The sequence below is a fragment of the Microtus pennsylvanicus genome, chromosome 3, assembly GCF_037038515.1.
Source record: "Microtus pennsylvanicus isolate mMicPen1 chromosome 3, mMicPen1.hap1, whole genome shotgun sequence".
Classification (NCBI taxonomy): Eukaryota; Metazoa; Chordata; class Mammalia; order Rodentia; family Cricetidae; genus Microtus; species Microtus pennsylvanicus.
The window spans coordinates 40,019,825-40,045,210 of record NC_134581.1 but is presented as its reverse complement, the minus strand read 5'-3'; positions in this window follow the sequence as shown (position 1 = coordinate 40,045,210).

The window sequence follows — 25,386 nt, the reverse complement described above, 5'->3', positions numbered from 1 at the left end:
TGCCTTTGTCAAGCAGAAAGTTCTTTGTAGGATACATATCACAAAAAAATACCTGCATAGGTATGTTTTTCTCTAAAAAATAAAAAAGCTACATACTGAAAAATTAGAGATTTATGATTCATCCATGGATCACTTAAGCATGAGATACATTGTATTTGTTCAATAAACTATTATTTTGAAGAGAAAAGCATTAAAATGAAACATTATGCCTATTTATAACCTAAGACGATTAATATTCAACTAAAAAAGTTATTAGCTAGCGTTAAGATAAATTATTACACACTATTGTGCTGGATAGTTTTATGTCAACTTAATGTAAGCTAAAGTCAGTTTGGAAGAGAGAAACTCGATTGAGAAAATATCCCCACTAAGGACTAAGGCTTGTGGTCGAGACTGTGATGTCTTTTTTTGATTGATGGGAGGTCCCAGATTACTGAGAATTGTTCAATTCCTGAGTGAGTAGTCCTTGTTGTCATAAGAACGGCATGAGGAGCAAGCCAGTAAACAATACTCTTCTATAGCCTCTACATCAGTTCCAGCTTCTAGGTTCAAGGACTACTTGAGTTCCCAACCTCTCTTCCTTCTGTGATGGATTGTGATGTGTGTGTATGTGAAATAAACCTTTTCCTATGCAAGTTTTTTTTGTACAGCGTTTCACAACAACCAAAGAATTAACAAAAACAACTGTAAATGATTTACTCTCTGTAAAAATTACAACATAAAAGTAACTTTTCCAATATCTTCACTTCTCAACAGGGTTGATTATCTTGTTTACCCATTCATTGTATTTATGAGATACTAAACATTACTCCTGACAATAATTAGAAACAGTCCCAGAACAAAGATAAAAAAATGATTCTGGTTAAAGCAGTACACATATCAGTCCTTGAATAAACATAAAAGCTAAACTTCTAATTAAGTAGGCAGTTCAGAATCATTTTTATGCAATGTCACTAACCCAGACTGGTCCTCTATGCTGATTATCTCATTGTGTATTTATGAAAGCAAGATGTAACCTCTGAGGCTTATAATTAGTCATTAAAGTTGAATAATTAATTTTTCTCCTACAACAGAATCTTTCTGTGGAGAAAGGGTAATGACGCTGCTCACCATGACTAAAAATAAAAGTTTAATCTGATTTCTGACATTTTGTCACTGAATTTGTGCGCACTGAATAATAGAACTTTAAGACAAGAATCAAGGAAAATATGCATTTACATATACACAAAAAATGTACATACATATTAGATCTACTTGAAGAGATAGAAACTCTTGTTTCAGTGTGTCAGCTATCTAGTGGATACTAACATCTACTTCTAAAAACGTTATTCCTTCTTGAAGGAATTGTTGCCAACATAGGGAAAGAGGATGCTAAAATAATTATGTAGTGTTTCTTTTGTACTGATAGGGTTCTAAAAGTTTTGTGGGCTTCACATCTTTAATTCTTCCAGGTTTTGTTGCAGTCATGTGTGGTAGACACTTTAACTATCTCAGTCAATTGCCCAAAGGGAGGCATGGAAAAATGGCATAACTTACCCTGTCTAATGATATCCGAGAGCAGTGGAGTGAGGTTTCAGCCTGTATGCTGTGTGGACCCACTCAATTCCACGCAGGATCACTTGGAACTCTGCCATGTCTCAGGCAGCAGACCATCTCCAGCTCATGCTCTCATGGTGTTCATTGTGCCTCTTTCAGGTAACTTCGATGTTCTCAATGTAACATTTAAAATATCATATAATGCAAAAGAAGCAGAAATATGTGGATAATAAGATGTTGAAGACATACTTCCAAGCCACACTTAACAGTTTTTGTCTTTTAGAGATTCAGTAAATACTATGAATTTTAAGTCTTTATTTTTATCTCCCCAGATGCACATTGAGATTTTCTTCCAAGGAAACCAACTACTGAATTTCATCTTCAGTTTCTTAATGTTTATCACATAGATTTTGTATATACATATATAATCATATAAAATATGTATACTTTATTGCTGGAAATTTATAAATTCAGTGTTATTTTGTAGAACTTTGAAAATTTTATATATCTGTTTAGCTTATTCTGATAATCACTCTCTATTTTAATTTTATTTATTTCTTTGAGGTACTAGGGACAGAATGCAGGGCTTTGTGCATGTTAGCCCTGCAGAGCCAATGAACTATATCCTAGTCCCCACCCACGTTTTAAAGTTTGAAAGAAATTTTCACTAAAGAGTGGCCTTTAACTTTTTTTATAGACTCTATTATTCTTTTTCCTTCCAAGTTTTCTACTACTGGTAAAAATAGAAATTGGTATAACCATCTTAAAAAAGTCTTTATAAGCTACAAGCTGACATATGCTATCTTCTAAACAAGAAATTTCAATTAAGGGAAATTATTATATATAGAAATAAATAAATGATAAATTGGGTGTTTTCATTATTTTTACATTTTATTAAACTATTTTATTATACCTGTGACTAAATTTTAATATAGATCATCTGTCTATCTATAATTAATAGAGTATAGATGATATAAATATATAGCATGTTATGCAGTGTAATTCATTATGGTCTACTTGGCACACAATATCAATTAATAGTTTTCTTTTTGATGCTAAGAAGATCTTACAATTCTACATTTAAATCCTATGTCTAGTCAGATTATTATGAAGTATTCACTTGTAATAATATGTTGCAATAGTTTATGAAATCTTTAATAAAATAGAAAAGGTTCTCCATGATAGTTCATATTTAACCTACTTTTCTTTCATCGAGGTTCATTTATGTAGCATCTCTAAATACCCCTCTCAACGTCAACATTATGGACAGATTTTCTTGCAGTATCTCTTTTTACTTTAACATTTTAATATTTATTTGTTTGTTTGTGCAAGTTTGTATGTGTGGTGTGTGTGTGTAATGCCAAGTTAGTGGACATCAGAAGACAGCTTGTGGGAGTTTTATCTCTCCTTTATGTATCTGTCCATATGGGCCTTCCCAAATGGAACTTGGGTTAGTAGTTAATACATGCACCCACAGAGATACCTCAGCAGCCCTCAAACTCTTATTTTCCAAGTTCATGTCTTTTCTATAGTTAAGGGAGAATATTATTTTATAATCCAGAATGACATTTGTTCCAACCCTATTGAGAAAGCTGTTTTATTGCATTTTTCATACAGTAATGTTTGTCATAATACCAAGGCATTGCACAGTATGTGTGTTTTCATTTTTATCTAAAACATGGAGAACAATGGTGAGCCCTGGTAGTGGAATGAAGGAATAAGTTGATAATTATACTAAATATAGAGTCAAATTCTCTCTTATCTCCTAAGATGTCTTAACTATTATATTCTCCACAATTCTATGAACCACAGACATAACTTAAAAGAAACTAGTTCCCAGGACATCACCTTCACCGATATAGTCAGTCCTCTTCACTGATTTTCTACTTTGTGTCGTATCTTCCCTTATTGTCATCCTATCCATTTGATTAAATGAGACAATATGTCAGATGTAAGATTGCTTGATTTAGCCATTGCTTAATTAATCATGCTTGTAGAATCCTCAATACTATTTTGAAATACACTATCTAGAATCCTCCCAAGGCATGTAATCTTATGATGACAAATATGGCTGCCTACTATGATCAGAAATGCTCTCATAGAGAGACAGTAAATCGGTCCTTCACTTAGTTAGACCACTTGAGCTAGTGCTTCTTCAACAATGTGATGGCTTCTGTAACATACACAAGACATGTTTTCATCCCTGTAATTATTGAGAGTATTCCTTTCATCTAATAATTTTGAGGGCAAAAACTCCAGAGACCAACACCAATATAAAGCCCAGCCTTTATAACAAAGAGGTACCTGTCTAAGAATGCAAACAGCACTACAGTTAAGAATCCTCAAGTTTACCAAGCATACCACTGTCTCTGCAGAAAGTTTTCAGTTCCCCCAGGTTTACCAAAGTAAATGTAATCCATACAACTACCAGATACTGTCTCATCTGATATCTATCACTGTCTCTACTTGCATCCAGTTTCACTCTTTGCTTCACTCATTGTCTTAAACATTTCTCTTTACTGACTTCTCTTCTGACTGCACTGATGCCATTTCCCTATATTTTTGTACTTTGTTAATTTTCCTGCAAGAATTCACAGCTTCTAGAATTCTATCCTTCTACCTTTCATTTCAAACTTATTTTTTCTTTTTAAGATCATGAAGAATCATATTTAGTATTTCCCAAAGTAAATTATTTAACTCAATGGAAAACATAATAGGTTTATGATAATATTTCTCTTTCTTGAAGTATTGGGGATTAAATCAAAGGCTTGTCTTGAAAATTTGATTTTCTTGCCTCAAACTTCCAAGTACAGGAATTATAGACTTGTGACATTAGGCCATTTTATACTCTTTTGATAAGCATGTCTCTGTAAGCTTGCATACACATACTTGTACATAGTATTTATATTTATTTACAGACATATTTATAAGTATGCACACAGTACCATTACCAAGTATTGAGATTATTAGAGTCTTCCATGTTGCTTATAATTTATACACATTTTTCATTTCTTTTTGAGATGCTGTGATACTTTTGTAACAGGGGAAATCAATGAATTACAATACAATAATAGTATCTCAAAAATGTTAATGCATAATCTTCAATATCGTAGAATGTAGTAAAATCAGATTCAACAAGCTTCAAAATGCCTTTAAGATACGTTAGGACTATTTCCAAGAAATTATTTCAAGTGCATAATCAGAAGGGTGGAACTGTTCATCATTCGGTGGGAATAATTGTTCCTATAGCCACAGGCATCCTTCTCTTTTCTTGTTACTGTCATGAAATTACATGTAAACTCTGGTCAGAAAGCATTTCATAACATAATTCATCTTTTGGAACCACACATAACACACATCTACTCTTTCTATAATTTAATTTGTCACTAAGCTGTTTAGTACTTCAGAACCAGGTTACAGCAGATTTTAAAAATTTCAATGTTTGTTTCTCATAAAGCAAATTGTTTTAACAAAAAATATCCACTGGGGATAATTTTATGTGTTTGCTGAAGTGATTCTTAATTTTTGCATAATATAAATCACTATACAGCAAAAAAAAAATTATTCATGGGACATAAGGAATCAGGAAAGACAAAATGGAGAAAAGTCCCAATGCCTTGAGTAGTAAAGAGTAGTACCCAAATGGAAATGGAAGAAACCGGATTTGAATGGAGTCAATTTTTGAAATAGCCTGTCAATAATCTTGTCTGTAGTTTGCATGCATGATGGGAATGACAGACATGTTGAAAGTAAGGTCAATGACCTAGAGAATGCAAAAAAAAAAAATTCAAGAGAGAAGGGCATGGCAGAAACCTGATGTACAATTACCATTTTCAGAGGCTTTCCTAGTCTATAGGTATCTGTCTTTTTCCAACTACTTTCATTTGTTATGGGCAGTGAAAGTATTTCTTTTTCTTTTTAGCAGATTTGCCTGGAGAATAAACAAGTAAGTAAAACCCACCTATTAATCCTGGTTATTCTTAAAACATTTCACCTGAGGCTTGCAAAGCCTAATCCTTTCAGGCCTGGAGGGAATCACCTTCATGGAGAGCAACCTTTCAAGGCTCCAACAACAAGTCTGAAAATCTGAAATTTTCTTAGAAAGTCAGTATACTTTTTTCAAGAGTACATGGTGACTTTGGAGGCTAAAGGCATTTGTATCTCTCTGGTTATTTTCTTAAAGTTTGAAATTTAACTCAGGTTGCCAGGGGTGGGAAAATGTGTCAAACCTCACATTACTTGCAAGAACATGCAAAAACAAAGACAAACAAACAAACAAACAAACAAAAATCTGCCTATGGGTGGCCCTGGAAATCTGTGCATTGACTTCTTCCAGATTTCAGAGAGGCAGGTGCACTTACAGAATGGTACAAAGATTTAGGAACCAGAGAGAGACTATAGGCTGCCTTCTCACCTCAGGCCAATGCAGAATGAGAAACCTCAGTATGTCTTCTGTTGTACAGTGAGGAATTTAGATGAGAGATCTGCTGTTTGTCTTCTTCCTACTATGTAGTTTCTATCCTAATAATTTGATTGTAGCATCTTTAATGTGATAAACATTGTACATATTAAAAATGATGCAAATCTTGACTTTTATCCACTGTGTAACAAGTATTTATCAAAGAGCTATTGCCAGGCAATATAAGACCAGAAACACGAAAAACAATGAGCTCCTATAATCATGAAAATTCTTCCCGGTGAGAAATGAAACTGACTGAATGGATAGTGACATCTGGGCCATGATGAATTCTGTGGGCGTGAGGCAGAGGCCCTTACCTGAGAATCAAAGTAAGGTTTCATAATAAGTGAAGATTATTTAAAACATAAATTAGCTTTAGCTACCACTATATGATTATCTGCTGTCTGACAAGTCAGGCTAGGTTTAGTTGATAAAGACTCCTTTGGATTCTACAGAGGTCTCATCATATAATAAGGAAGTGTAAACTGAGTAGAAACAGCTTTACTGGTTGTCATGTGCCTTGAAATCGAGTTTTAGCTGGTAAGAGATAATCTAGATAATTTTATACTAAATTATTTAAAAGCATAATGATTTTAATTTCAGCTTAACGAAGCCCATGTTTTCTTCAAGGTCTGAGTGTGCATGTACATAATTTACAGCATGAATTATTGAGCTATTTCTGGGTTTATGGTCGCTCTGCTCACGGTCAAGCATTCTGCTTGCCCATGCAGCAGCTTCCATGTGAGTCTTTCACCTCCTTTTCTCCCAGTAGAATGGATTTATGAAGCACCGCAGCCCCAAATGAGGCCATAATGGAAAGGCATTTTGACATTTTAAAATGTGTTTTGACAGATCAGGTAGTGCTTTTGAAGAAAACTTGAGAAACTTATGAATTTTTTATGTTTCAACTGCACACAGCAGATCTCAGTGCCAAAGATAAACATACTTACAGAAAAACCACTAGGAAGATGGGAAGAACACCCACCATGTAATGCAAACACTTCCTATTACCCTCATTTTTACTATAGTGGGGCACACCAATAGTAAAGATGTATATGAGATGCAGAAATTCTGGGATAATAAACTGTAAATAATCTAATATGACCCTCCAGTTAGTACTCAATGTTTAATATATCCTACATCAGTCAAATAGACAAATCAGCTGTCAAACATAAGCATAGGGGACCAGATGGTTCTATAATCAGCCATACAATGATGTGTCGAATTTCTCTGACTCCATTATCCTGGCCATGCTGGTGTCCTTTGGAAAGCAGAAAGTTGGAAGGGAGATAGGACAAGTGTTTTACAATCATTTTCAGTTACACTGTTTTTTCTCTGCAAGTCACATTTCTTCCTCCATCCATCAGCTACCAGCAACACACCTACCTCAATATATTGTCAAATTTTAGAGAGGCCTTGCTTTTTATATAGGAGAAAAATTATGTGAGTTTGACTATTTGAGACTAGTAATAATAATAACCATTTTCAAAAATACCAAAGAGAATCAAAATAAAGCAGCACCATCCATTATTATGCCTGTAAAACCTCATCTTAAGTTTTTGAAAAATAAATTTTTCTTGTTGTATTTTTTTATGAGATGCAGAAGTCATTTTATTCAATGCTATATTCTCATGGTCTGGCAAAGAGTTTATTTTTGAGTAGGATCTCCATAAGTGTTAAATGAATAGACAAAGTGGGAATGGCTGGATATAAGGGTGGATTAAATGACCAAAGTATAAAAAAAATGAAAGAGATGGATAGTTGATTAGTTGGGACCCATGTAGGAAATGATATCTTAATCTGTTTTAGATAAAATTGAGTTTCCATAACAGAATATTAAGCTAACTATATCTAACCTCAGCTAAACAATTCCATTTTCTTATATCTTTTTTGTCACTCATTAGTAAACAAAAGGGAAACAAAGTCATCCCTGTTTTTGTTAACCCACTAGTATGTAACAGACCACTGTTAAGTCAAGCAATTTGCCTCAAAACTTTATTGTGAATTCTTTCATATATCTGAACAGGCTTTGAGTTGGGTTCATTTGTGATCTGCCTTGTGGTATCGTTCTCCTGTGACATCAGTTATACAAGTGATGCTTGGACTATGACTTATAAAGGCTAGTGCCCACATCGATTTCCTCTCATGGTCATAATTATACTACAGACCTTATGTGTGTATGTTCCATGATGTCCAAAGTCTTCTTGTCAAAGAAGATAAGAAGCAGATGACATACTCACTGTGGTCTGTGCCTAGAGCAGGACTCCTCAGCTCACTTGTTTTCAAAGTAGTCACATACTTCAGATATTGCTTTAATTTAAGACCTATTGGAATCTTGTTGACAGAAGTTACTGTCCCACCTAGGCCTGCAGCCATTCATTCTCAAAGAAATATGCAGAGGTCTACATTAATTATAAACGGGTTGGCCTATTAGCTCAGGGTTCTTATTAATTCTTACATCCTACGTTAACTCCGAATTCTTGTCTGTGTTAGCCATGTGGCTTGGTACCTTTTATCAGTGAGGCATATCTCATTTTGCATCTTCTGCATCTGGGTGATGACCACAGACTGAGCAGTTCCTCCTCCCAGAATTCTCCTGTTCTAGTCTACCTACCTATACTTCCTGTCTGGCTACTGGTCAATCAGCATATTATTAAACTAGTAAAACTGACAAAACTTTACAGGGCACAAGACCATTGTCCCACATCAGAATCCATATTGCTTCAGTTGTTCTTACACTTGTCAGTAGTCTAAATAAAGCTAAAATATTGAGAGTCAGGTATAAACAAGTGAAATTAAATTATTCAGTCAATGTGTTACATTTATTAGGATAATGTTATGCAGTAGTTATGGGGCTAAGATGGAGTTATAGTGATTTCTACTTTATTTCTCCTCTTTTATACCTTATAGCTGTTTTTTTGGAGAATAACTAAAATTCATGATAAATAAGGCAGTTTAAAAACTGTCTTACTTCACTGGGCATTGCAGAGTGATGGCACACTCCTTTAATCCCAGCACTTGGCATCTCTGAGTTTGAGGAGAGTCAAATCTACGGAGTGAGTTTCAGGACAGTCAGAACTACACAGAAAAACTGTATCTCAAACCAACAACAAAAAAACAAACCAAACAAAAAAGCCTGTGTTCTGCAAACATCCAGTCCAATTTTGTGAACAGAAAATAACAGTGTACCAATAAATGTAAAATTTAGAATTGCTTAAAATAAAATATTCATGCTACCATATTTACAGAATAATGGAGGAGAGAAGATTTTGAAAATGAGAGAAGTGGAAGAAGGAGGTCACTGATGCTGTTCAGACTAAAATGTCCCCAGAAGGCTTGACTCAAGCAAGATAGTATTGCAACATGAGAGGATGTCTAGGAGATAAGATTTAATGGCAGGTTTCAGATCACCAGACATATCTTCTTAAAGTTGAATCAGACCCTATTTTCTTTCTCTTCATCTCCTCCATGTCACAGCCACTGTCTGTGAACTGTTTTCCCATGTGCATTTACCATGACGCATCATGAGAAATGTAATGCAAAAAATCCAACCTTCTGAGCAATGGGACAGAAGATTCTGCACAGCTGCCAAGGAAGAAGATACAACACACACAGACACACAGACACACAGACAGACACACACACACACACACACACACACACACACACACACACACACACACACACACACGTTTCATCTCCTTGTAAATATCCTATCCCAAAAATGTCATATTGTTTCACTTCCCTTTATCCTCCTGGCTTAAGATGTTTCCCTTACAAGATGGAAGATTTTAACCTCAGAAGAAACTGCTACACAACAGAATGTAAGACCTCACCTGTTCAATGGTAGGAAACTCATGTTTAACACTGTAAACCTAGCCAATTACCTACCCATGGTTGGAGTGGTCATAGACCTTAGAGTAGAAACTACTACTAACCTTTTACTAAATAAATGTAGCTTCTAACTATCAAGGTCAAAATACATTATTTAATAGCAGAAATTATTAATATATAGATATTTCCACATCTGTAAACTTAACCAGGTGAATATTTTTACTCTCGTCTCATTTTAAGAATCACGAAGTTTGTAAGAACATTAAAATATTACAGCAAGCAATATTAAAGATTATTTGCCTCTCAAAAGGCACATATTTGGCTATATGTGAAAAAGTGAAGAGGAAGAAGAACCAAGATAAAACAACAAGGAAATAAAGAAAAGGGTTATTATATGGGCTGAGGTTTCAAAGTAATCTGAGTTGAGAAGGTAGGTAAGGGACAGAACAATACTAAAATCTCATAACAAAAGAGGAAATGTCCACAAATCAAGATTTGGAGTTATATGTTAGGTTGGTTCCAATGTTCTTTCAACCAGTCCATAAGACTGGTATGAAGTATAAATTCTTTTAGTCATTCTTTTGAGTATGCTAACTGCAACATCCACTGGAAAGTAAAGTCTAAACGTTTCCAGGACATTAATAAGTTATATTTTTATTTTCCCATCTCCAGTAGTTAAACTGAAAATACAATATTAAAATAAAAGTGTGATAGATTAGTGTTGGAGGTCCTATGTCTATGTGTTGCTTTTATTGGTTAATGAATAAAGAACTGCTTTGAGCCTATGGCGAGGGCAGAATAGAACTAGGTGTGGAAAGCTAGGCTGTATGCTGGGAGGAAGAAGGGCAGAGTCAGGGAGACGCCGTGGATCCACTGCCAGAGATAGATGTGCTGAAACTTTGCTGTTAGGCCATGGCCTCATGGTGATACACAGATTAATAGACATGGGTTAAATTAATATGTAAGAGTTAGCCAATAAGAAGCTAGAGCGAATGGGCCAAGCAGTGTGTTAATTAATACAATTCCTGTGTGAATATTTCTAATCTAAGCTAGCCAGGTGGCCAGGAACCAAACAAGCGGCTTCTTCAACAATAGATAACTCAAAAATCCCAAGATTATGGTTAGTAATCCTGGCTGAAGATTCAAAAACTTTCACCAACTTGGGATATTTTAAACGTTTTTGAAATCATAAAAATTATTGCTTTATATTAAATTTATTCATTAAAATTATATTTTTAGGCCCAATATTAATATCTATTACTTCATTTTCCATTATTTGGTAAGACACTACATATTTCTCTGATAGGTGTGTATGAAAAACAGAACAGTGAAGTAAACTGTTGAACAAACCAGGGTACTCAGGATCACGAAGTGTCTGGATTCAAATATCTTAGACAATGCATAGTATGATGCAAGCTCTTGGGCAATAAGATAAATTCACTCCAAAGGTAATAAAGGAAAATTGCTTGTTTTTAAAGGACTTACCTTTGTTTTAATATTGAAAATTTTCCATTGTTATTTTTCATTTTCCTATTACTATGATTATAAAATTGTATAAAAGAAAACAAAACATTGAAATTTAAATATTTTCCATTTGTTGTTTTTCATTCTTGAACTTGTCTAATTTTTGCTTTCTCTTTGTATATATGTGTGTTTAAGATTTCAGTTTAGCAATTAAACCAGCAATTTAGTGAATTAAAACTGAATTCCCAACTCCATGCCATCAAAAAATCAAGCTCAATGTGAAATTCTTCCTCAAAAACTTGCTTTCCTCTGAGATTCAATTGAGAAACTATTTACTCTGCTGCTTACTTCTAACAGATAAAAATAATGAAGACCATGTTTGCTTAAAATACATACTGAATTTAACTCATCTAAATAACCATGTGTATCTGCTCTGTTATTTGCTATTCTCACTCACCCTTTTCTTGTGAAAGAAATGCTGCTTTAAACCCAATTTATATAGATGTCTTTGTTGCCAAGATTTCCAGGTCTATAACTAGTTCTGACCCATCAAAAACACAATGGAGACTAACAATCAAGGCTATTCACAGTGTTAAGCCAGTTGCCCTTACAGCCTGGGCTCTATGGAAGCAGTGTCAATAAACAGTGCCTTTACCTCTTGATATCGAGCTCAGATTTGCCATGTCCATCTGGGAAAACTTCATAGGACTGTGTTATGTAAACTTAGCATGAGAGTTCCTGAAGGCCAGCTCATTTGTGCACATTCTTTACTTCTTCCTTTTAGTAGTATTTACTGAACAATCTTGGTGTACTGTACTTGGCAATGTAGTGAATATGTAACAGTCCCGCCTGATTATTCCTATGACTACATAAAAAGTTAAATAAAATAAAAGGTAAGTGATAAAAATGAAATGGTCACAACATAGAATTTTGATGACTCTTACCTAACAGATTTTGACTGAGTTTAGACAATTATGGGCAAATATAATTGCAGAAGCCTTCATGTAGAAGAAGTCCCTGCTTGAAAATTTGCAACAATCTGTAAAGAATTAATTTCTTGAAAAGTGAATCATGCCATGTAGATGAAGTTGTCTTCTTAAAAACTGAATCGTGCCATGTAGATGTAGTTGTCCTTGAGCTCAGAATCTTCCAGAATCAGTCTTCTGAGTGCTGGGATTCCAGACACGTGCCATTCTGCCTAGTTTGAACACTAATCTTAAGGAGGGAGAGAGCATATTCCAAGAAAGAAGAATGACAAAATTGTTGCCAGAAGGGAAAAGAAAGATTTTTCCATAAGCTAGAAAACATTCTTAGATTCACCAATTGGGAAGTTGCAGCCAAGCATATCTTCAGGGGAGCAGCCCCAGAAGAATGAGAAATGTAATTCCGCCTTTCCATAACATTTCTTATATGTGGTGCTATGTAAGCACCTGACATTAAAAGAATCTATGTATTTTCCATGTTCTAAGTTAACTATAAACATGCTACATTATTACTCAAAATGGCAAAATATTTGATTCCTCATGGGCTGTCATTTGCAAAGAAATTTGAAAATATTGTCTTTGATGTGACATTATGCTTATATGATACTATATTTCCCAAATGAGTAATGTTATTCTTTTTGTATTTTGTACAATCCTTAAAGTTGTGTTTGTCTTCAAAATTTTGGAGCAGACATTTTTCTGAAGGCATAATAATTGTAATAAATTCATTTTTATGCTCTGAGATGACTAGAAATAAAAAGATCGGTCTTTGAGAGTTTTTGATATGGCACAGAAAATACAAAACCTGCTGTTATTGACAAGGACCTGAGTTCAGTTCCCAGTATTCACATAGGGAGGCTCACCAGTGCTGAGCACTCCAGCCCTAGTGGATCTGACACCATTTTCTGGCCTCAATATATGCCTGCACATATGTGCACACACCCACACCACTTAGACATGTAAACTCACATACATGTTAATAAACTACATAAATTTTAAAAATCAAATCCTCAGCGGTAAGAAGTAAGGAAGAGAGGGGAGCAGAGAAAGATGTAAAGTGCAATATATATGATACACTGAACAATAATAAAAATTATTGTTTTCTAAAATTAATTCATTTCACAATTGATAGTGTAACATTTCCAAAAACTGTACCTAAATTATTTGGAATACAATTTATTATTATCTACTTTATTCTATAATTTAATGTTGTCTTTTATTGTGTCTACATGATTTTTGATAAGTGACACTTCCGAGCACAAGGTCTTGTTGGCCTCCTGCTCACTATTAGTGAGTGACCTCTTAGACTCCTGACTCTTCTCTGTTCAGCTCTCAAGTACTGGGGTTACAGACAGGCACCATGACTTTAACAATAACCAGAAACTGTGAATACAAATACCATGCTAGTCTCTGAGGAGTTGTATACTTATTGATGTTGAATATTTGTGTCCTTAAGAAAGTACAATAAATTTAAATGTAATTAAATATTCAAGATTTTAAATGAACAAATATTAAATTGGATATTCCTCATGATTAAAATTTTGAGTCACTCATTAGATATTAATAGAGTATTAATCTTAAGTTACTCTCCACTCAATAGCATTTAGACTTTTCCTGAAAAAGGAATATAATTTTAGAAAATTATATGTAAATTACAAAAACATTTCATATCTGAACTTTCTTTCCAAACACACTAGGGTATATTGTGAACTATACTGACACTGACATTTCCCTTTCACAATTTAAACAGACTAGGTTATTAAAAAGAGTCAGTAAAATTTATCACCATGAAAATATTTAGGCTCTGTATTTGCATACTTTATTTGTTGTTGTGCAAAGAACATCAGAAAGGCATATACCATCCCCTTGGAATTTACTTCCCATGGCTAACAACCCTACACAAGTTCTATGAGTCAATTCTTGTTTAAAAAAACTCACAAGCATTAAACAAATTGATAAACAGGTGAAAGTTAAACACAATGAAAAGCAAATTATTCTAATAGCGGTGACTTTTCCTTTGGTTGTCTATTATCATTGACTTTCCGATAATTCAGTCTCAGAAGATCTGTCTCAGGTTATATTTGAAGGCACAAGTGCACAATAAATAATGAAGTTTCATGTTTGCCTAGATGGGCTTGGGAAAGTGAAGCATGGGCATGGTATAAGAAATTGCAAGTAAATCTTTATGTAAATTATTTAAGAATCATTCCTTTCAATTTTAAGTAGCTCTGATATTTCACAACTTGGCAAATAGAGAATGAGATAAAATTTAGCAATCCTTTCTCATCTTGTTGGGAGTTTAGTACAGTAAAAATAACTTAATTATCACATAAAATGGGCATGCTAAAAGAAGACAAAACAAAACTAACCCACTCAAGTAACCTTCATAAGAAAACTTCAAGTCCATAAAGCAACTGTCTGTAGAAATCACAGAAGAGCTGATTATCAGTGAAGACAGAAATCATTGGCTCAATTGCTAAAGCGATCCTTGGAAGATGTGTTATGGTGATCTGGTTCTAGGAAGCAAATATCAATATTCCTTAAGTACCAACCCAATTTCAGTGATCAAAAGATGAGTGAGAGTAGTGAATGAGAAAAGTTCCTGAACTTACCACTCTATACAAGGTCATTATATGTGAATCAGATGAAAGAATTACACATAAAGTGAGACCAGTCCTTTATAGCTATAATAAATACATTTAAATAAGGAAAGAAAAAGTTCCAAACCTTGTTTTAGAAACCCTTAAGGAAAAGATCATTTATTGATCACATATGGGGTCAGAAGACCACAATTAAAATCTAAGATTCTGTCATAAATCAGAAGAATAACTTAGAAATGGAAACAAATGTGATTTGGTCACATTTATTAGAGTAATCTTTAAAAGGTTTGCAGCAAATATTTTGCATTAAGTATATCTTATTTATTAAACTTTCCACCTTAGTAAAGTACCTAATTTCCTTGAAACCTGAGAATTAATCTTACTCAGTAATTAAGTACTTGACCTAAAATGCATGGTGCTCCTATTAGTTAGTGTTAATGTTGATACAGGGTGATCTCTTTCTTGTTTTTGGGGGGTCTAGCCATCCTTTACATGGCTTTTCATGCAGTAGTTTTGACTGAGATTGTTTACACGATGAAATGAGATTGTCTACACGATGTGAGCACCTAGTGGAGTCATTCATTGTCACACTTCTAGATTCACATATTAATGCAGTAGAGTAGTCTATGTGATCAATATTTTACTTATTATACAACATCCAAGTGAACAGACATTATGTAATTTATAATTTACCATCATCGCATAGCCTATGCTTTAATTGATATATTTAATCGTTAATTTACTATTATCTAATCGCTGCCTAAAATTCTAACCCCGTGTCCTATCCTTATTTCCGGCAATTTAGTCCAATGATGTCTATAGAATTTTTGTAATTTAATTTATTCTCTGGAAATGTGTCCAGGACCATGAGCTTGATTTTAACATACAGTGTATTTTGGTAGCTCTCCTAGGTTCTGGTTACGGAAATGTCAAAGCAATGACAAGTTTTGGTAGAAATTCTATAGCTCTATGTCTATTTCCTAATTGATCCTTTTAATTAAAGGAAATTCTGTGTCCACCACTGGCAGACTATGATGGGGAGAATTCATCCCTCACATGGCGGTTACAGCGTTGATCCCTCTACTCAATATTCATGTCGATTTTTCCAATAGAATTCTAAGCATCTACTAACTGAAAATTCTCAGTAATGAAATTAGAAGCATACTCTGTGGGGATACATGCTGTTAGATAATCACGCAAACCCTTATTCTGTAAGTGATTAGACAGTCTCCATACCACATTGTCAAGTTGCCTAGAAATGTTTTCTATGCTGGAAGAATGTGTTACCCCTGGATAATCCTCTGAGTAATCCCTTCTCTTTGGTTGTTGTTTTTTTATTATCAATTTTTTTTAATTTTTAAAAAAGAAAACAATCTTTTTTTTTCATTATATATACCAATCAAATTTCCCACTCCCTCCCCTCCTTCCATTCTCTGCACATACCTCCCACCACACCCCTATCCATTTTCAGAGAGTATGGTAAAGCACATTGCTTTGGGGGAAGGTCCAAGGCCCTCCCTATTATATCTAGACTGAGCAAGGTATCCATTCAAAGAAAACAGTTTTCCAAAAAAGCAGTACAAGCAGTAGGGATAAATCCTAGTGCCAATGCCCTCAGTCTGCCCCAGCCATGCAACTGGCAACTATGTTCAGAGGGACTAGTTTGGTTCTATGCTTGTTCCTTCCCAGTCCGGATGGTGTTGGTGAGCTCCTATTAGCTCAGGTAAACTGTTTCAGTGGGTATCCCCATTATGGTCTTGATCTCTTTGCTCATTGTCTCATTTCTCCCAATTTTAAACTGGGCTTTGGGAGATCAGTCCAGTGCTGTGGTATGGGTTTCTGCCTCTTTTTCCATCAGTTGCTGGATAAAGGTTTTATGGTGATATTTAAGATATTCATCAGTTTGACTACAGGGCAAAACCAGTTTGGGCACCTTCTCCTCTATTGCTTAGGGTTTTAGCTGAGATCATCCTTGTGGATTCCTGGAAATTTCTCTAGAGCAAAGTTTCTTGCTAAACCTAATTGTTCCTTCAATCAAGATATCTCTTTCCCTGCTCTCATCTCTGTCCTTCCTCAATCTTGACTATTCCATTTCCTAAGTCTTCTCTCCCCTCCTTTCTTCCCTCCTCTTCCCCTTTCACCCTGCCTTCTTCCCTTACCCCTATGTTCCCAATTTTCTCAGGTGATCTTGTCAATTTTGACTTTCCAGGTGGATCTATATACGTTTTTCTAAGGGTTCACCTTGTTACTTAGCTTCTCTATGATCATGAACTATAGGCTCAATATTCTTTGTTATAGCTAGTATCTACTTATGAGTGAGTGCATGTCATATTCATCTCTTTGGGTCTGGGCTACCTCACTTGGATGGTGTTTTCTAGTTCCATTCTTTGCATGCAAAATTCAAGATGTCATTGATTTTTACCACTGAGTAGTACTCTAATGTGTAAATGTGCCACATCTTCTTTATTCATTCTTTGGTTGAGGGGCATCTAGGTTGTTTCCAGGTTCTGCATATTAAAAATAATGCTTAAGTTGTCAACTGGGTGCACTGTATCGAGGGTTTGGAAGTGTGTTTTTAAGCCTTCTTCAAGTTCTTTTGTGCAACAGAGGCCTTCACTGAAGGACAAAACAAAGACATAAATAAAAGTGTTTTGTTTATTTTTTTATTCTCTGAAGAAGAAGCTCTGTCAGTGGCAGGGCGTAAAAGAAAAGCTCATACCACAACGATGGCCCAATTATTTTGTGTGCTTTCCATTGAAAAATTGGCAAATCCTGCTCAATTAATAGATCTGAGCACCAAGTCCTAAAACATAACCAGAGAAGTGTGCCAGAGCAGATCTTGACATGTGATTTACATGGTCATAAAAATCACAGAATATTTTTAGGTTGGTATGACATTGGAATGCTGCTCTGCATTTGTTCTAATAACATGTATGCTTATGGCTGTATATGCATAATTTGTGGATAATTTTATACATTAATAAGAAGACACACAAAGTTGGTTTGCAAGTCAGATATACACAAAATGTGAGTATTTAGACAGTATCAGCCTTTACAATAAGGTCTTACAGTTCAGGAGGTTATGAGTGAGACATGGATATGATAGGGAGAAATTTGGCTGCTAACTCCTTTTTTGGTCCTTTCATGTTCCTCTGGTTGGCTGTGACACAGAGGTAACTTAGAAAGCCTCCACACAAGGAACCTAGATGGACACAAGGAATGATTTTACCCATGTTTACAACTTTTGAAAACCTAATATTTATAAAGCCCATGTGACATTTTCCACAGAGTTTTCTAGTTTTCATAAGTTCAAAGATAGCTGATTTCTTCTAATAAACAGTACTGTACAAACCTGGCATATTCCATTAAAACTATCCCATAGATGCGGACTGACCTGCTACCTCTGTAGCAAAAGCACCCGTGTATTTTCCCAGAAGTCTTCCACTGGCAAGCAGATGTGACTTCAATGTCTTCCCTTCCATGAGATGAAGGGGAACAGAGAAATGTCAGTCTGTTCCTAACTTTTGTATAACCGAAGCAGCGATAGGCATGGTGACAAAGCTTTCACGTGCAACTTTCACTCACTGTTCACAGCAATCCTGTGACATCTGTCATAGTATTGACTCTTTTTTTGTATATGAAGACACTGACACTTTAATGAGTCATTAGTTTTCCTGTGTTTACAGAGATAAAAAGGGTTGCAGTTGGATATCAAACACCCAATTTTCTGATCTCAAACTCACATCCTTGGCCTTGTGTTTTTTGACAGTTTTGTTAAGAATGTTTTAGAAGGTTCTATGGTGATATGCAAGATATTCGTCAGTATTGCTATAGGATAGGGTCATTTCAGGTTCCCTATCCTCAGCTGCCCAAGGAACTAACTGGGGACATCACCTTGGGCTCCTGGGAGCCACTCTAGGTTCAAGTCTCTTGCCAACCCTAAGGTGGCTCCCTTAACTAAGAATTGTGCTTCCGTGCTCCCCTATCCAACCTTCCTTTATCCCAATCATCTTTTTTCCCCAAGTTCCCCCCATCCTCCCCTTCTCCCTTTTCTCTCTCCATCTCCCCTTACCCCCAAGATCCCAATTTTCTCCCCGGTAATTTTGTCTACTTCCCATAGCCAAGAGGATAACTATATGTTTTTCCTTGGGTTCACCTTCTTACTTAGCTTCTTTAGGTTCACCAATTGTAGACTCCGTGACCCTTATTTATGGCTAGAAACCAATTATGAGTGAGTACATCCCACGTTCATCTCTTTGGGTCTGGGTTACCTCACTCAGTATAGTGTTTTCTATTTCCATCCATTTGCATGCAAAATTCGAGAAGTCATTGCTTTTTACCGCAGCGTAGTACTCTAATTTGTATATATTCCATACTTTCTTCATCCATTCTTCCATTGAAGGGCATCTAGGTTGTTTCCAGGTTCTGGCTATTACAAATAATACTGCTATGAACATAGTTGAACAAATGCTCTTGTCATATGATAGGGCATCTCTTGTGTATATTCCCAGGAGTGGTATTGCTGGGTCCAGGGGTAGGTTGATCCCGAATTTCCTGAAAAGCCAAAACACTGATTTCCAAAGTGGTTGCACAAGATTGCATTCCCACCAGCAATGGATGAGGGTACCCCTTCCTCCACAGCCTCTCCAGCAAAGGCTATCATTGGAGTTTTTGATTTTAGCCATTCTGACAGGTGTAAGATAATATCTCAAAGTTGTTTTGATTTGCATTTCCCTGATCGCACTGAACAGAGAATTCTCAAGCGAAGAAGTTCAAATGGACAAAAGACACTTAAGGTTCAGTTCAGTGCGGAGATAGAGACAGAGACCCACACTGGAGCACTGGACTGAGCTCCCAAGGTCCCAATGAGGAGCAGAAGGAGGGAGAACATGAGCAAGGAAGCCGGGACCACGAGGGGTGCACCCACCCACTGAGACAGTGGGGCTGATCTATTGGGAGCTCACCAAGGCCAGCTGGACTGTGACTGAAAGAGCATGGGATAAAACCGGACTCTCGGAACATGGCGAACAATGAGGGCTGATGAGAAGCCAGGGACAATGGCACGGGGTTTTGATCCTACTTAATGTTCTGGCTTTGTGGGAGACTAGCCAGTTTGGATGTTCACCTTCCTAGATATGGACGGAGGGGGAGGACCTTGGACTTTCCACAGGGCAGGGAACCCTGACTGCTATTTGGACTGGAGAGTAAGGGGGAGAGGAGTAGGGGGAGGGGGAGAAGGGTGGGAGGAGGGGGAGGGAAATGGGAGGCTGGGAGGAGGCGGAAACTTGTTGTTTTTCCTTTTCTCAATAAAAAAAAAACATTAAAAAAAGAATGTTTTAGAAGTTATTTCTTGTTCTCTAAGGATGGGGTATATGCACATACCCCATTTATCAGGATTCTTAAAATTAAGAGTTATGGTTATTATATAAAAAGTAAACATATGGGGCTTGAGAAATGACTCAGTGGTTATGAATTTGTTGCTTTTTCAGAAGATCTTGGTTAAATTCTAATCACCTGCACTGTAGCTCACAACCAACTCTAACTATAGCCCACAGAATCTTTTGAACTCTCTGGGAACCAGATACATACCTGGAACACAGACACACACACAAACAAGACATAGAAAAAAAATAATATTTAAAGAATTAAAGGACATAAAAGTACCTTGAGAGCACATATAGCATCTAGAGATCTTTGAAGTAGTTGAAAAACATCATGATGTTGGATTCCTTTAGTTATTTTGTTTTGATCACTGCCTCTTATATCTCAGCCTATTAAAAGTAAATAGAGTCACACATACACTTCTCATTTTTATCTTTCTCAATTTTTGTCTGAATTCTTTGTCTTAGTACTAAAATTTGTAAAAATAGCTTTTATACCACAGCCACTCTCCAGTTACAACACGAGACACCCCCCCCCCATTAGGTATGCTTTCAAATTATCAGTAGGTAGTAGAGGTACACCATGCTGAAAACAGAAAAATCATGAAGAGAGAGTCTAAACTGTAGGACCATCAGAAAAGTCTGAAGATGCCTGTGCTGTATCCATACAGAGAAGGACTTTGGCTGTATTCTCATCAGGATGGGGAACGTCTTTCTGTAGAAACCACATAGAAGGTCTGCTGTTCTATCAACATAGATAGCAATGACATCATTCTTTCATTTAATTAACTCATTAATTAATTTTTATGTATATAGGTATTTTGCCTGCATCTGTTTGTGTATCATGTATTGCAGAATATTTGATCACACGGTGAACCCTGAGATTGCATTATCTACTGGAAAAAAATGTTTTTGGTTTTGATGTGGCTTACCCTAGCACACACTTTTAACCTAAGAACTTTCTGCTTGAATAGTGTAGATGGGATTGAATAAACCAACCATAGGTTAAGAAGTGAAGCAACCAGTTGACAGAAAAGAAAAGCATAGAAAATAAGAGGGAGTCAGGAGGATGGACATAGAGAGGCACAGGAAGTAGAAGGGATAGACACACTGTTTGAGAACGTCTAGGAGAAGCTCTTTCTGGTATGTCCGTGGAGGATGAAGATTAGTTAGTTGGGTCTTTTCTCTGCTCTGTGAGCTAGTAGGCTTTGATTTCAGCATCTGGCTTCTGAATCTTTATTGGTAAAATTGAATCATTGAGATTTGTTTTAAAACAACCATGTTCATGCCATGTGCTTATAGAAGCCAGGAGAGGGCAAGGAATCTCCCGGGACAAGAGTTTCAGATAGGTATATGCAGGCATGTGGATGCTGGAGATTGAACTTGGGTCCTCAGAAGGACAGTCAGTGCTCTTAAACACTGAAATCTCTTTTTTTTGCCACTTTTTTTTTTTAATCAGGAGGCCACCAATTCAAGTCCATGGTGCTTTTTGAAATCAACTGATGTATCATGACAAGGCACTTCTACTACTCCCAGCCACTAATGTGTGTGCAGGACATGCTTTGGAAACATAATATTCCAAGGAATAATTTAGAATTCTCAGCTTAAGTATCAATAGTGGGGGAAAGTGGGGAGACCTAATTTATAAGACTAGAGAACAATAAAAAACAAAGACTGCCATTTTATCTGCCAGAATCGAGTCAGAAAACAAGCTGTTAACGAAGTTTAGTAAAAGCTTCAGAGTCTCATAATACAGTATCCATAAATTTCAGGCACACAGAGAGAGCCCTTCATCTTGCTAAGTACCAAGGAGATCTCAAGCACCATCGACAAAGACAAGAAATAAATGGTAACACAGATTTTACAAAGGTTTAAGAATTATCTGGAAAAAATACACTTAAAAAGCCATCATAAATCCTCCTCAATAAGCTATTAAAAACACATCTGAAACAGCCAAAGGTGGTAGAGTATGCCAGCATTGCCAGTATTGGTCGTACAGAGGCAGGAGGAGCATAAATATAAGAGAAGCCTGGTTAAACAGTTTTAACAAATGAGCCAAAACCAAGCAACAAAGCTAAACATTTAAAATAATTGAAAAGATAAAGTCTTGCTATAAAGATATAAAAATGAGCCACCTGGGATTTTTTAAATGAAAAATTTCAAACAAATTTAATTTTAAAATTCAATGAGTAGAGCAAGTTGAGGTTTCTCAGAATGTAAAGTCCCTTGCTGCTAAACTTGATGCACTGAGTTCCAAACATGGAACCCATGTAGAGATGGAAGGAGAAAACTGACTTCATGTACAAAGTTGTCATGAGACCTCTACATACACATACGGCAAGTGTGTCTCCACCACACAACATGCAGAGACACAGTATAGTAAATTTTTTAAAAGTAAAAATTCTCAATTAATGGTTCCAAAAGAAAGGAAAGTGAGGTGGTTAATTGAAGATAAAAGAAATTGTTTAACTTGAATAACAGACAAAAATAGACTCCAAACCAAACCAACCAACCAAATAAATAAACAACCAATCAACCCATCAGCCAAACAAACAAGCTGGCTAACTACCAACCAAAAACCCTTACCAGCACCAAGAACCTATTGCCTTTTACAAATATATCAAATGCTAAAAGGAAAAGGCAATTGTTTAGGGTAGAAAAGGTACTTAAAGTATTAATGTATTCAGTTTTCAGATTTAGCTAAAGCTATAAACCTATACATTCAAAAAGCTTCATGAAGCCAACTTAGGAAACATAAGAACTTAGCCCTGGTGGTGCTGGCGCATGCTTTTAATCGCAGGACTAGAGCGCATAGGCAGGCTGATCTCAATGAGTTTGAGGCCAGCCTGTGTTACAGTGTGAGTTCCAGGATAACCAGAAAAACCTGTCTTGAAAAATTAAAACAAAAAAGGAAGAAAGAGAGAAAGAAAGGAAGAAATCAGTAGCAGCCAACACTATAGAAGAGCTTAGAAAACTAATGGCAAAGAAAACAATCTTTTATTTTTTTACAATTTTTTAAAAAAAATTTCATTTTTGTGTATACTATATTAACCCCTCAAATCCTCCAACCTAACTCTCTTGTGCTCCCCACTTCTCTCAACTCCTCACAACATGGCCGCTTTTTCTTTATTACTGTTACATAGATACACACAAATGCACATTCACACATACATGCACATGCACATACACACTCCAGACTGTTTGGTTCATTTAGTATTGCTCATATGCATATGCTTTAGGGATAGTCACTTGGTATCTGGAGGCAGGTATTGGAAATGGCCCAATCCGAACCTGTAAATATTTTCTCAAATAGCTGCTATGCCATACAAGAATGCAAAATACTATCTTTTGCAAAATTAGAGTCCCAAAAGGATTCCATCTCCGAAACCATGCAAACTATTCAAGACTTATTACAGTTCAGAGGACACCCCTGGCACATATCCCATATCAGATTGCATACCGGGCTGCCAGGAATGCTAGCAACAGGCAACCACACAGTAGACCACCTAATTATGACTATGACAGTGTCCTTGCCTTTTCTGGAACAGGCTAGGCTCCTCCATCAGCAATTTCATTTGTCCCCTCAAAATTTGCACAGGCTTTCACCTGGTTTACCCTTGTCCAGCTGTAAACATTTAATCAGAACCAATGCAACTTAACTCAAGATGAGTCGAGCCATTGGATTTGCCTATCACATTCTTTGGCAAAGTATGGGTTCACATAAAATCCATGCTAGACACTTCTACACTTGTTGCATGGTGTCTTATGGGAGGGCTCTAATATTTCTGCTTATGTGTCTTCTACAGCTGAGATCCTGGCAGCATCGGGTAAATAAGGCAGCACTCCAGGTGTTAATGGATATGGAAGTGGTTCATGCTTGGCTAATGCAAATACAGGAGACTATTTAAAGCCCAGGCTCTCTTAAACGTCTCCCCTTGCTTCTGACTTCTTGGGACCATCCAGGGACCCAACCCTTTGAGGACTAGTAGTCAAAGACGAGTAAGAGCGTGTATGGCCGGCCAACCTAAGACAGGTATAGCCCAAAATGCTGGGTGGGGGGGAGTTCCCCAAAGTGGGATTATAAACATCTATAACTCCCACTGGGTGGTCCAATAAAAATAAAAAAGTAGAAAGTTTGAGATGAGGCAGAGCAATAGCTTAAGCACAAGCAAGCACATGTAAATTCCCAATGAATAAGCAAAACTGGCCAAAACAACCTGTCAGCAGACCAAAAGCACAGTAATTAATGATGCACACTCCTAATCAATCACAACATGCCAACAGCGACCGGCAATATCAAAGGACCAATCAAAAACATTCCTCAACAGTTTAATTTCTGTAACCCTATAAAGCCCCCCCACGCCCCCTGGGAAACGGGGATCACACAACAAGCAACAACAACAAGCCCACAACAACTGCACTATTAGATAACTAACTAGAGGGATCTTCACTGGGAAGGATTGCTTTTTCCTCCCCCATTAGTCACTAATTTCTTGTTGTTCTTCATCAAGAAGTGAAAACTTGTAAGGTTTCCCATCTGTTCTCACATTATCTGGTGTTGGAAGTGTTCAGGTCTTGTTTGAGAAACCATATTGTTATGAATTCATATGTTCAGCTTCTTGGCTGTATATAGAAGATGTAGTTTTGCAACAGTCCTCTGGCTTTTACAGTTTTTTCCACTCCCTCTTCAACAATGCTCTCTGAGTCTTATTTGTAGGAGCTGTGTTGTAAACGTACCAATTTGGGCTGGGCTTCCCACAGCCAGTTATTCTCTGCATTTTGACCAGTTGTGACCTTCTGTAACACTGTTCATTTGGAGCAAAAATATTCTTTAGTGAGTGGTGAAAGCCACACTTATCTGGGGGTATACGGATAAACACTAATAATACAGTTACAGATTCTACTAGTTTAGAAAAATGGCAGTAGCAGTTTATCCTGTAGGTGCTATGACTTTAGTAGCCATGGGTAATTGGTTAGATTTAGAGGTCATCGCATGACTTGAGCAGATCTTAAGTACAATAAGGTAATTTTGGTTTACTGGTTAGATATGGGTGACACTATTGAACATTTATAGATATCTTGCCATGTTGGTCAAAGTTGTATTTTTACGATGCTGTAGCTGGGTAGGA